The sequence below is a fragment of the Pseudophryne corroboree genome, chromosome 1 (assembly GCF_028390025.1).
Source record: "Pseudophryne corroboree isolate aPseCor3 chromosome 1, aPseCor3.hap2, whole genome shotgun sequence".
In the NCBI taxonomy this organism is placed as follows: Eukaryota; Metazoa; Chordata; class Amphibia; order Anura; family Myobatrachidae; genus Pseudophryne; species Pseudophryne corroboree.
Window position 1 is genome coordinate 708,592,886 of NC_086444.1, and position 12,661 is coordinate 708,605,546.

At 46.1% G+C, this 12,661-nt stretch overlaps 1 protein-coding gene and 1 pseudogene across 3 annotated transcripts in view; one reads left to right on the forward strand and one right to left on the reverse strand.

Annotated features, from left to right (window-relative positions):
* The window catches only part of MPND (MPN domain containing), a 268,959-nt gene that overhangs the window by 113,043 nt on the left and 143,255 nt on the right, over positions 1-12,661 (forward strand). The window lies entirely within an intron of this gene.
* Positions 2,205-2,323, reverse strand: LOC134933307 (5S ribosomal RNA; annotated as a pseudogene).

Genomic DNA, 12,661 nt, shown 5'->3' on the forward strand with positions numbered 1-12,661 from the left:
ATATGACATATAACCATCACAACACTCCTCACCCCCCAAAAAAAACATAATGCAACACTGGAGCCTTTATGGCTATACTAAACATAATTTTGTACTTGCTTTTTCATGAACATATAGTGGTATATGTCACGGCATATAATTCCCTTGCCAACATCACATGTGAACATCCCTGCCTCTCCCTATGTTATGCATTGCTGCAAAGGAACCATATCAGCCACATATACAGATGTAATAGGATTAACTGAGACTGGCCAGTCGGACTTAATCCCCTCCTTTAATGACTTAATCCCCTGCTGTATTGTTCTCTGTATTGTATTGCAGCTGAGAACAATAGATGAAGGGTTTATGCTAATAAATCATGTTGTGACTAGGCACAGAAAACTAGTCAAGATAACGGTGGACCCATCTGTACTACTATATGTTCACAGAGAGAAATATGACATATAACCATCACAGCACTCCTCCTCGCCCCCTAAAAAAACATAATGCAACACTGGAGCCTTTATGGCTATAATAAAAGAATTATGGTAGACTTACCTTTGTTAACTCTCTTTTCTGCAGCAGGGTACACAGGTTTCCACAGGGAAACATCGGGGTGTAGAGTGGATCTGGATCCAGAGGCACCAACAGGCAAAGCTTTAGTTGTCCCAGGATGCATAGGGGCCTCCTCTATAACCCCGCCTCCAGGCACTGTGAGCTCAGTTTTGAAGTTGGTTTCTGCAACAGCAGGTCACTAAACAGGAGTGCTGCCCTGGCAGCCCTGAAAGCTTTTCATTTTGACAAATATCTGACTTGTTTTCTCTGGGCTGACAGCACTGCAAGTCAGACTGACTTCTGTGCTGCAGCTCCATCACTTCCACAGCGACGCTGCATACTCTTGCTGGCCTGGGTACCTGGTATTTGCGACGGAGACATGTAGGAACAGTCCCGGACCATCTTCCAGGATCACGTGTCTGCTACCGGGAGGAAGGGAAGAGGGTCTCCTTGCGGGACCCGTGACTAAATCGCATTCTGTCCGCAGCCTAGGGAGATGGGCCATGGCGCTGGCATGGACACTGTCATTGGGCAGGGACCCCACTAGACCACCAGGGCATTAGGAGCACAGGTCAGGTGTACTAACACCCCATTTAATAAGGCTCCATAGTACCTGGGTCAGAAGACCAGCATAGGAAGGCGGCACTTGACCTGTAGCCCCTCCCCCGGCCCAGGGAGCCATCTTCTGCAGATTTCCCGCCCTGGAGCTGCGTCACTATACCTCATTCCCTCACAGAGATGCTGGGCACCATCTTACAAGCATAGCAGCAGCAAGTCTCCGGGATTGCTGGGCAAGGTCTCCCATGTAAAGCCACCTGTACACAGCGGCGTTCATTTACATTACACTTAAGTATCCTGCTCATCTTTGAGACAGCGTCAGTTGAGAAATTGTGTACATATTGCAGCCGCTGCGATTACTTCAACCTGTTATTGGCCGGAATTGATGTCAGACACCCGCCCTGCAAATGCTTGGACACAGTACTGGGTTGGGGTTTTGGAATCTGCACTGGACCAGATTGTAAATGAATGTGAAACAAATTTTTATCCAATAGATTACATGAATAATGACCAACATGAAGCTACTGACTTTGCCTGCTAGGCTTTTGCGGTAGGACAGAGTTGGCGGTGCTCCCGGACATTAGTTCAGAGTAAACTATAGTGGGGGTTTTTTTGCAGAGAAGCAAAAGGAAGACTGTTTTAGTGTCTCTCTGGGGCACACTTTGTATAAATGAACTTACAGATGTGATTAGAATATGTAGTAAATTGTGAGTGTAAGGATAAAACTTAACCTTTATTGCTCTAAACAGACGAAAAATGTTGCTATATATTACCGCAACAGTAATGAAAAAAGTATTAAATGACAATGTGACGATATGTTACTCACTTAATGTGGGGTAGGTGGCAGAAAGTTTGTCTGCACACCCACTGTATTTTAAGTGAGTATTGTTATTTGACGTTTATCAAAGCGAAAGTTTGAAATCTCTTGTTTTCTCTATCAACTTATGAATTGTTATACATAAGTGCATTCATAAGAGAGAAACAAGAAACCCGGCTTTTACAACTCTGGACTCCTTCTATAAGAGTCAGCATAGGAACATATACTGCAATAAATATTTGAAATGCGGGTTACTGATTGTTCCTGGGTACATCACCGGAAGGTGAGTTCCTTGATACTACAGTACCCAGTATTCCCAGAGGGTCACCCTTTCTGGTACTAACCAGGCCCAATGCTGCTTGGCTTCCAAGATCAGACGAGATCAGGCATGTCCAGCATGGTATGACAGTAGAAACAATGGAGAAACAGATTCTTGAATAAATTTAAACACAATTGAATTGCGGATCCGAAAGTGCTTGCACGAGGAAGCAAGCAAGGTGTGGAAGGAATGGTGATTAAATTTCCTTCAGTCTATCCTGATGGTATATCATATTACTCATAAATGAGAATTAAATCCAAAAGCTGATTTCACTTAGGCAAGGGTGTAAATAAACATCAGAACCATATCTTAAAATAAGTCTTCATAAGTGATTATCATATGCTGTCTCTAAGGCATAGAAAGGCCCAGAAACACCAGAGAAGTTTACACAGTAAGAATTCGCCACAAGCAAATTGTGATGATACCATTAATAATAATAGTATACCCTATTAGCTGAGGTATATCAGATTCTTGACGACACAATTGAAGGTCTGACCTAAGTACAAGTGCATAACAAAGCCAAACACAAAAATTTGCCTGATGAAAATAATGCTTTGGTGGGTGTTGTGAATGTATATATCAGGTAACCTATGCAGAATTAAGAATAAATTACTAAGTAGATTGCAAAAATACCATATGCTGTCTCTTTAAGGCATAAGAAGACATAAAATTTCACATGGAAACCAGCACAATATTTGTTAGGTATACAGCTGTCTGTCTCTTGCAAGAAGATATAATTTATATATTAATATTTGTCACAATTGGTAGGGACAGACAGTATGCAAAAAGACATAGTCGATTAAGCAACCTCTCCCAAAACAGGGATATGTCTAGTCTAATAGGCTCCTAGTATAGCAATTGCTGTATTCAAAAGGATAATTAATTAATGCACTAATAGACACCTGATAAAGGATCTCCCTGAGACGGTTTAAATACACAGAGATTTTTTTGTATGTGTGTGCAATATCCAGGGAAAAAGACAGGCAGGTGCTGTTGCTAGGGGAGCTATTGCTAGAGAAACTATCTCTGTTTGTGCGGCATACACAGAGTGAAATAAACTTATCCCCGCTACCGTCATGTAGTGCTGGGGATAAGAGACCTGTTGGGAGAGCTATTCGATGCTGCAGGGAGCGGTGTTGAATACCTGAAACGAGTGTGCTGGAAGGGAGTCCGTCCGCCGGAGCTCCGTTACGGAGGTCCCGGAAGTCGGGCGCCGGACCGGAAGTGACGCACGTTTCGCTGGGAGGAGCTTGTTCACCTGATCGTCTGATCAGTCAGCCCTCCGTGTGAGCCTCTTAACTGATGCGTCTGTCAATCACCTTGTAGAGGGGCGTGATTGAAAGGTGCTGTGTGCAGACAAACTTTCTGCCACCTACCCCACATTAAGTGTGTAACATATCGTCACATTGTCATTTAATACTTTTTTAATTACTGTTGCGGTAATATATAGCAACAATTTTCGTCTGTTTAGAGTAATAAAAGTTAAGTTTTATCCTTACACTCACAGTGTACTACATATTCTAATCACATCTGTAAGTTCATTTATACAAAGCGTGCCCCAGAGAGACACTAAAACAGTCTTCCTTTTGCTTCTCTGCAAAACCCCCCCACTGATAATTGCTATTAAGCATATTCTCCAAATCACTGATGAGGAGGATTCCACTATAGTGGCAAAGAAAACTGACAAGATTAAACAACAGAAAGTGGTTAAAACTGTTTTACCCCATTCTGATCATTTAGTAGATATCAGACGGGAACTCTGGTCTATCCCATGGCAGAAATTCCCTGTCCCAAAAAAGGGCTTTGGCTCGTTATACTCTCCCTGCAGAGCTACTGTATATACCAAATTGGAGACACCACCGCCGGTGGACTCTCATGCCACCCGCCTCGTGGTGTCGTTCACTCTGCTTGACACCACTGTCACCTCAGTGAAGGAACCGACAGATAAGCGCATTGATGGATGCCTGAAATCTATTCACATCTTACAGGAGCTGTTCATAGACCCACTATAGCTGCCTCTTGGGCCTGCAAAAGGTATTGAGGCGTGGGTTCAGGCGCTAGAGGAGGAGCTACCTGAGGATATCTCTGACAATACCATACAATACCTGTCTCATATTACTACCGCTTTTTATTCTATCTAAGAAGCGTCCTCTGTTGCGCAAGTGTTGGTGGCCAAGGCGTCGGCTACATCTGTCCTGGCACGCCACATTCTGTGGTTGAGGTCGTGAAAAGTGGACCTGGACTACAAGAAGACCTTGGAAGTCCTCCCTTTCACTGGGAACATTTTGTTCTAGGAAGACCTAAATAAAATTGTGTCTGAATTAGCAGCCACTAAGACGGCTTTTCTCCCCACATCTAACCCTTCTCAGAAGGCGAAAAGCAGGGAAAGGGAAAGTGAAAGGTCAATCATACCCTAGACAGTCTCTCGTTTCCAAGCCCAAGGCGAAACAGTCCTGGGCAGTCCATCAGCCAGCTGCAAAACATGACAAGCCTACCGCATGATGGGGCTGGCCTCCCCCTGGGGGACTTCAGGGTGGGAGGCCGACTTCTACGGTTCGCCCAAGTCTGGCTCACAACCACTTCAGACGCTTGGGTACTGGAAGTTGTCTCTCACGGGTACGCTGTTTCATTCAAGAGATATCCCCCTCACCAGTTCTGCTCAGTGGCACTCCCGTCAGACCCGTTGAAGGCGCAAGCTCTACAAACGGTTGTAAGCTCCCTCCTGAGAACTGGAATGGTTGTGCCGTTTCCTCAGCTCCAGAGGGGCAGAGGCTATTACTCAACCCTGTTTCTGGTCCTCAACCCCAATGGGTCCTATCGGCATATACTCAACCTCAAATCTTTGAACAAGTTTGTGAGAGTAGAAAAGATGGTGAGTCACAATGGCGCCAACTCCCAATACCAAATGTAATTCAATAACACAATTGCTTACACTTAAAATTCCTTTAGAATAGAACCACCGGTATTGATGCTCCACTTCAGTAGTTTTTTACTAAAACTTAAAAACATATATACTGTACATGGTGCAATATTGTCTTTATAAAAAATATAAAATCATATGTGTATATTGCACTCACAATGAGAGAGTTAAGATTTGCATATAGCAACACTTAATGTGTTTTCACTGATGAAATCTTCACTCTTCACACTGTAATTTTAGATGTAATTTTCTACTCTACAGTTCAAAAAGCAGAAAGGAACACATAGTGCAATACTGACTGTATTTTGCACCATTATTTATTTACAAGATTTGCACACACAAGATTAAGTAAAAAACAGCATGTAACACCAATGGTGTGATCTCACTCTTAAGTCGCCACAATAAGGATCCCCATCACAGATGGAATTGATAGAACAACCCTCCAGCTCCGGACGCTGATTGGCTAGTGACAGGTGACCCCCCCAGAGGTACTTCCAGTGAGGTGATGTACTTATGCGTAACGCATTTCGGACCCCTTCGTGATCTGACAAAGGACGAGGGATCCGAAACGCATATTCTGGAGCTGAGTACAAGTACAATCGGACAATGCCACAACAGTGGCTTACATAAACCATCAAGGCGGCACTTGAAGCTGCAGGGCAATGTTGGAAGTGTCCAAAATCCTATGTTGGGCGGAACACCATCTACCAGCCATATTGGTGGTGTTCATTCCAGGCATCTTAAACTGGGAAGCAGACTTCCTCAGTCACCAGGACGTTCACTCTGGAGTCTTCATCCCAAAGTGGACAGATGGGGTTTGCCGGACGTGGACCTCATAGCATCTCTACGCAACCACAAGGTTCCAGTCTTCAGATCATGAACCAGGGATCCTCAGGCGGCGTTTGTGGATGCATTGGCAGTTCCATGGAACTTTCAGCTGCCTTATATATTCCCTCCGGTGTCACTCCTGCCCAGGGCACTTCAGAAGTTCAAGCAAGAAGGAGAAATACTGATTTTCGTCACTCCAGCGTGGCCCAGATGGTACTGGTTCTCCGACCTGCAGGGTTTCTCAGCCAAGCGTCCCCTTCTTCTTCCTCAGTGTCAAGACCTACTCATACAGGGCCCTTGCCTCTACCCAGACCTGACCAGACTGGCTTTGATGGCGTGACTCTTGAAGCATCACTCCTGAGGTCCAAAGGGTCCTCTGAGGCTGTTATTCAGACGATGCTGAAGGCCCGCAAACCGGCCTCTGCCCGGATTTACTACAGCATGTGGCATTCTTACTTCACTTGATGTGCTGATAAGCATTATGACGCCTATCGATTCAGGACTTCCAGAATTCTGGCTTTTCTACAAAGAGGTTTGGACTTGGGGCTTCATCTTGCCTCCGTCAAGGTTCACATACTGTACCTGCCTTGTCTGTGTGGTTTCAGCGCAAGATTGCCTCTATACCTGATGTACATATATTAATTCAGGGTGTTCTACATATTCAGCCTACCTATGTCCCCCCAGTGGCTCCATGGGACCTTTCTATTGTATTGAAAGCCCTTCAAGAGTCTCCCTTCGAACCTCTTGAATCAGTGGACCGCAAATGGCTCATGGCCAAGTTCCTGTTCTTGCTGGCTATTGCCACTGCAATAAGCGTCTTAGACTTAGGCACTTTGTCTTGTCATCCGCCCTTTCTGATTTTATGAAGGAACTAATTCGTCAACATAAATACGGAGAGCACAAACCACATCCAAAGAACACTCAGCAGGTGAGAGATCTGAGGAATCAAAGGCCGGAAATCACAATGTCCTCATTCAAATGGAAACGGGAGACCACCTTAGGTAGGTAACACGGTTTAGTACACAGTACAGCCCTTTCCAGATGAAAATGTAAAAAAGGTGGACGACAATATCAGACACCCATCTGGCAGATGCAATGGCCAGAAGGAATAATGTCTTAGCAGTGAACAATTTCAAGTCAACTGTTTCCAGAGGTTCAAAGGGAGCCTGTTGAAGAGTGTCCAGAACCACCAACAGATCCCATGGAGACACGGGAGGAACGTAGGGAAGCTGTACATGAAGAACGCCCTGTAGGAAGGTGCGGACATCTGGTAGAGGAGCAATTCTGCATTGAAACCACACTGATAAGGCAGAGATATGGACTTTTCGAGAAGCCAGGCGAAGGCCAAGGCCCAATACCCATTTGAGGAAGGCCTGAATCCTGGAGATCCGGAAGACTGCAGGGTCATAATGCCTGGAAATACACCACTGGAAGTAAGTATGCCAAATCTTGTAGTATATGTGGGCAGAGGCTGGCTTCCGGACCTTAAGCATGGTTTGCACCACTGGGTGAGAAAAGCCTTTCATCCTTAGTAGTGAAGATTCAAGAGCCACGCCATCAAAGACAGATGTGGCAGGTCTGGTTGCAGACACAAGCCCTGAGACAGGAGGTCATGGTGCAGAGGGAGTGGTAGAGGGACTCCCACTGACAGTCCTTGTAGGTCCAAGAACCAATGACGTTTGGGCCATGCTGGGGATACTACAAGGAGGTTGCCTCCCCCTTATTTGAATTTCCACAGAACCCTTGGCAAAAGGGTTACTGGAGGAAATATGTACATGAGATGGAAAGTCCACTTGATGGAAAGGGCATCCACGAATGCTGCTTGCAGATCCCTGGATCAGGACCGATACACCGGAACCTTGTGGTTGTATCTCAACGCTGTGAGGTCGACATCTATGAGACCCAACTTGTCTATTAGAAGTTTGAAGACTTCTGGATGCAGGGACCATTCTCCTGCGGGGATGTCTTGATGACTGAGGAAGTCTGCTTCCCAGTTGAGGGTATCTGGAATGTACATGGCAGAGATGGCTGAAAGGTGACGTTCTGTCCATTGTAGAATGCAAGACACTTCCTGCATCACCATTTGGCTGCGAGTGCCACCCTGATGATTGAGTTAAGTCACTGAAGTGGCATTGTCGGACTGAACCTGAACAGAGATAGAGCTTTGAACACAGCTCTCAGTTTCAAGACATTGGTCAGGGGACGGGACTCTGACAGCTTCCAACTCCCCTGAAATGAGTGTTGACCCATTACTGCTCCCCAACTGCGGAGGCTGGCATCCGTGGTTAGAAGTACACAGTCCGGAATCCAAAAGGGTCGACCTTTATCCAAGTGTGCCATACAGAGCCACCAAGTGAGGGACAAGTGAACCTCCGGAGTGAGAGTCATCAGTTGAGACCTGATCAGATGAGGTACGTTCCACTTGACCGTGGGTGGTCTGTCTGACCCATTCAGTTTGGGCACTAGAAACAGGGAGGAATAATAGCCCAGTCCGTATTGAGACGGAGGAACCGGTATGATTACTGCTGATTGCAGGAGAGATTGTCTAATTTGATGCATAATCAGGGCCTTTTGTGGTTCAGCAGGAAGGCCCGTGCAAAAGAACTGTGGGGAAGGGCATCTTTTGAATAAGACTGTACACCCGCGAGAGAGCACTTCTTGCTCCCATGCTTCTGAAGCCATCTGAGTCCAGACCTGCTTGAAGTAAAGAAGTCAGCCTCCCACACTGGGATCCCTCAGGAGGCGGCTCGCCCATTCAGGCTGCGGGCTTGTCATATTTTGCGTGAGGATGACATGCCGCCCATGGTTATTAACCTTGGGCTTGGAATTAGCAGTGGAAATGTGTCTGGAGAACACTTGTCTCTTTTGCTTTGCCTTGAGGGCGAAAGGTCTGAAAAGTAGAACTGCAGGCACGCGGAGCTGGTGTGGATGGGAGGAAGGCAGTTTTTTAGCTGCAGCTAGAGCAGTGACAATATTGTCCAATTCTGCCCGGAACAGTACTTCACCAGTGAAAGGTAGAAATTCCAACGTTTTCTTGGAATCAAAGTCAGCTTTTCAGGAACGGAGTCATATAATGCGCCTTGCTTGTATGGAGGTGGCAGATGCCTTAGCTGCAAATATCCTAGCATCAGATGAGGCCTCACAGATGTAGACAGCTGCTTGCCGCATGTAATCCAAGTATGACATGCAATTGTCAGGGATATCAGAGGGTAATTCCTCCTCTAGGGCCTGCAGCCATGAGTCAAAGGCTTTAACGGCCCAGGAGGCAGCCATTGTTGGTCTGGTGACAGCACCAGTGAGGGGAAAAAAAAGACTTAAGGCAATTTTCAGTACGTTTATCTGTGGGTTCCTTAAGGAAGGCAAGCATAGTGACAGGCAGAATAGACAGTCTGGGGTGGCAAGAAAAGATATATCGAAATGTATCTAAACTGGCGCTACTTTGAGTTGGTTTTCCTAGCAGCTGTTGTGATGGAGATAGTCACTCTCCACAGTATACAGAACACAAAAGAAAATTAAACAGCGCTACCTTTGATATAATATACAACGAATCATGTGTGACAAGGTATTCTAAAAAACCCTCATTTATTTTAAAAATAAATAAAAAAGGAGTTTATTAACTCCCAAATATATGTTACTAGAACACTCAAAAACAGTAATTAGCATATGCATCAATGTTTAGACAGCATGAAAATTTTGGTTGGCAGCATTCATATATTGTCCTCTTTTTTCCACGGGCAATTATCAGGGACTTTTTATACAGTTCTGTGGGCTACAGTCCATATATATATATATATATATACAAACACTCACTTTTTCCACAGTTGAAAAAAGAATTAGATCAGCACTCACGTTTAGTTGGTGAAAGAAAAAAAGGGTTTTATTCCTGATAAGCCATCTGGATGTACCCTACTGCTACAGTTCGCCCGACAGCCGTTTCAACGCTCAATGGTCTTCATCAGGGACTGCCCCCTAATGCGTTTCGCTGTCCTTAGACAGCTTTTTCAAGGTAAGTAGATACACTACATGGGTAGATGTGCAAGTTAATCGGTGCCGGATGGGCAATTTTTTGCCCGTATGAGGGTGGTTGAAAGTATTACCTGTCATAAGAGTGTTGCACGTGGCACACCCCAGGCATCTAAAGCACCCCAATTTAGTACATAAGAAATGGGTTTCTTGTGTAGCTGTCATGCTAGAGACATCTAATTTAACAATGTGATCACCAATATTGCGTCCCCTAGTGTGGCTGGGGAGAAGGGACGTATTAGCTAAAGATGATAATGCCCCCTCAGTCTGAATAATGGGCCATAATGCTTTAGCCCGTCGTACCCTCCTAGTGCTGGCTACATTATATCTATTGACCCAGGGCAGTTTAGGGCCACTATTGGTGTGTCTACGGGTTAAAGGATTGAGTGCCTCAGCTCTTGGGATACTGAGGGCCTTGGCCCTGGCCTGATGTAACACGCCTAGTGGATAGCCCCGTTCAGCAAATTTAGCCTGCATGACATCCAGCACCACCTCGGTTTCCTTAGGGTCCGACGTTATGCGCCTAACACGCATAAACTGGGAAAAGGGTAAACCCCTTCGCAATGGGGCCGGATGAAAGCTAGAGTGATCAAGCAACATATTCCTATCAGTGTTTTTGATATGTATCGAAGTGGACACTTGTCCCTCCAGAACAGTGATCTTAACATCCAAATAATTAATGGAAAAACTATCCACAGTATAAGTGAACTGCACTGGGTGTTGGGTGGCATTGTGATCCTCCCACAAAGCTATCAGGTCATCTCGAGTCCCTGTCCACAGGACTAGTAAATCATCTATATACCTTCTATAGTAAAGTACCCTTGGCATGATAGTAAGTCCGTATGGATGGATTGAGGCTTGGGGGGTCAAACTGGGACCGCGGGGCTATGCGCCGCAGCTGTGCAGGAACATCTGTGGTTGAACCATCTGACGTCGAGCTATTAAAGTGTTCCTGCCGTCTTAGTGATCGTCCCAAGCGGTGTACCTCAACTTTCCACTCCAAAGGGTCTGCCGGGACTGTGGGGACAAAAGAGAGGCCCCTCGCCAACAGTCGATACTCTTGGTCCGTAAGGGGAACTGAAGACAGATTAAACACCAGTTCTCTCAGGCTCTGGGCGGTTTTGGTGCGGGCAATTCTTTGGTTCTGCCGCGACCTCCGCGTCCTCTCCCTCGTCTTGCATGGGGGGTGCGGTTGGAACGAGTGCGAACGCCCGATGGGCCTTGGCCTAAAGGGAAGTTACCATCTGATTGTGATAGAGACCCTGACGCTCCATCAGAATCACTTGCTGAGGTACTGGCCCCTGACTGAGGTTCTCGTCTTCTCCGGGATTTGGAACGCCAATTGGGTTGTTGTTGATCCCTGGGTGTCCTTGTGCCACCTAACCAGGGGTACACCTCACGTTGTTGATAGTCTCTTTGGACTGTGGCCAGTTTCTCTTTCTTAAACCGTACCAGATCTTGACGGTATTGCTCAATCTGAGTAGTGAGCTTGGTCACCCATTCATTCTGAGTATCCTGCTGTAACGTGGGTTTATGTATTGCCTCAAACTGGTGAATTTGCTCCCGCACCAAATTAAGCTCCCGTGTCGACTCCTCCACCACCAGCAGCAATAGGTCCATGGAGCATTTGTTGAGAATTGCTACCCAACGTCGACAGAAAGTGGTATTAAATCGGCCTATAGTTGGCGAATTCCGAATCCTAAATCCCCTAGGAATTAGGTTAGTCCGGTAATAATCGGATAGAGAGATGCCATGGTAGAGGAAATCCACCTCCCTTTGTTTCATTCTCAGCCACTTTCTGTAAAGTTCCTCATTAGTATTAACTATGGGATCGTCATCTAGTCGTTGTCCCACAAGTATGGCATTGGCTTCAAGATCAGAGAAACTGAGGCGTTCACTGGCATCTCGCTGGATCAAATCCAAGGTTACCTCACTGGCATTCATCGCTTCCATAGCAGAAAGACTCTAAAGCCTCATATACTGGAGCAAGGTAATCAAACTACCAGTCAAAGGTGGAGATGGAGCGTGCTAAAAACACCATACACATAAGGCTGACAGTAAGTGCAGCTGCCGCCCTTAGAATGAGTCCTTGGTGATAAAGTAAATAGCCGGTGCCTTAGCGTGGAGAGACCGTGTGGTGCAGTGGTGCTAGCTTGGAGCCACCGACTGACAGTCTGTCCAAGATACGTTTTAAATGCTGTGTGCTCGGCACTCACACTGATGAGACGGTATATGCTGCGGTGCCCTCCTGGAGGCGAAGACCTCTATGCTTAGGTAGTGGAAGAAGGCGGCACTCAAGCAGACGTATATTGCAGTGTAAAAATGGTCAGTTTAATCCGACATGTTTCGGGGTAATCACCCCGTCCTCAGGGTCATCATAGCCCAAACTGAACCAAATAACATACATAAATACACATAACAATTAACATCAAGTCTCTAATCCTACTCACCTGCTTCCCCACGCCGTTCTGAGCCGCCGGACGCTCAGCCACGCATCCGCGTCGCTCCCCGGTGACGTCCTGGCAGGCCCATTGTGTCTGCCAGGGGGTCACTGTATCATCCAGTGTCAGTGTACCTTGATGCATTCTTGAACCCTTGCATTCAATCCCTCCCCTCTTACCTTAAGGACACCACTTCTTTGCTACAACAGCTCCAACTCCTA